The 1,770-nt window shown below is 40.6% G+C and overlaps 1 pseudogene; it reads left to right on the plus strand.

Moving 5' to 3' along the window:
- Positions 1-311: 311 nt before the first annotated feature.
- Positions 312-831, plus strand: LOC143658373 (lactoylglutathione lyase pseudogene; annotated as a pseudogene).
- The last annotated feature ends 939 nt before the right edge of the window (positions 832-1,770 follow it).

Below are 1,770 nucleotides of genomic sequence, written 5' to 3' on the forward strand. Positions count from 1 at the left end.
ATTCTAGTTCAAAGGTTAGCAGAATTTTTCTGTAAAAAGCCAGATAGTAAGTATGTTATGATTTGCAGGCCATGTGTCTCTGTTGTGTCTGGTCAGCTCTGCTGCTGTAGTGCTAAGAGCCACAGACATACATACATGAGTGTAACTTTGTTCCAATAAAACTTTATTTATAAAAACAAAAAAGTCAATTGATCAGGCTAGTAAAGGCAGTAGCAAGGGGCGGGGAGGGATGCTGGTAGCTTCTTGGTTCCCAACTCCACTTCTTTAAGATACAGCAGTGAGGCTATGGCAGAACTGTAGCCCACAGCATTATGGACAATGCTGCCCTCAGTTGCTGCTCCATTGCGGACCCCAGCACCAAGGATTTTCTATTGCTGTAGACATGCTACAAATTAAAGATCCTAAGAAGTCATTAGAATTTTCTACTAGAATTCTTGGAATGATGCTACTTCAGAAATTGGATTTTTCGCAGTATGAAATTTTTCATTCTATTTCTTGGCTTATGAAGATAAAAATCATATCCTCAAAGATTAAGATGAAAAAGAAGCATTGGTATTCTCCAGAAAAGCTGCTCTTGAGCTGACAGACAATTGAGATACTGAAGATGATGCAACTCAGAGTTACCACAATAGCATTTCCAATGCTTGAGGATTTGGTCATATTGGAATTTCTGTTCCTGATGTACATGGCACTTCTAAGCAATGTGAATAACAAATCAAATTTGTGAAGAAACCAGATGATGGCAAAATGAAAGGCCTCACATTTATTCAAGATCCTGATAGCTACTGAATTGAAACTTTGAATACCAACAAAATGATAGCTATTATTTAGTTTTATGAGAATAGTTCTTTGTGATTTCAATGAAGACATTGTAGAGAAAAAAAGGAAACGATATGGTTCAAGATAATCATGTAACAGAAGCATTGAGGACTGATGGATCATTGTCTCAATTCAAATTATACTTAAGTCCATTTCCTCTTCCTATTTCACCTAACTGTTAAGTCATTCTGGCTCTAAAGTAGTACTTTATCTTATGCCCTTGAATGTAATTTTGTAACTTTACTTTTTAAAGTAATAATTAGAGCAGTTACCCCCAGATGCTGTGTTGGCCTTCACCTGTCTCCTAAACAAGAAATCTTTTCAAGCCTTCCTTTGTATCATCAGTTTCAAAAAAACATTTAACATGTTTTTCCTATGGATATCTTCTGGTGTTTCATACCTCAGAAATAACTTTTCTCAATAAAAAATACAGAAAACACTGAACAAAAATGAAACCTCATGTGTACTTCAAACAGTATAAAGTGTTTATTTTACAAAAGAAAGTTCTCTTGGGAGCAATTCAGAATCAATGCTGACAAGGATGTTGATTTATAAAGTATCTCCCAAGTTCAAGGACTAACTTTATTTGTTTAGGAAGAGGAGGAGGAGGGGGAGGAGGAGGAGGGGGAGGAGGGGGAGGAGGAGGAGGGGGAGGAGGGGGAGGAGGAGGAGGGGGAGGAGGGGGAGGAGGAGGAGGGGGAGGAGGGGGAGGAGGAGGAGGAGGAGGAGGAGGAGGAGGAGGAGTCCTTAATGACTCCATGCCTAACAACAGCCTTGTCCAGTGTCTGGGTATCAGTAAATAGGATTCCTTCCTCCTCCTCCTCCTCCTCCTCCCCTCCTCCTCCTCCTCCTCCTCCCCCTCCTCCCCCTCCTCCTCCTCCTTTATTTGTTTAGAGGAGGAGGAGGAGGAGGAGGAGGAGGAGGAGGAGGAAGGAATCCTATTTACTGATA

This window comes from Tamandua tetradactyla, chromosome 16, assembly GCF_023851605.1.
Source record: "Tamandua tetradactyla isolate mTamTet1 chromosome 16, mTamTet1.pri, whole genome shotgun sequence".
In the NCBI taxonomy this organism is placed as follows: domain Eukaryota; kingdom Metazoa; phylum Chordata; class Mammalia; order Pilosa; family Myrmecophagidae; genus Tamandua; species Tamandua tetradactyla.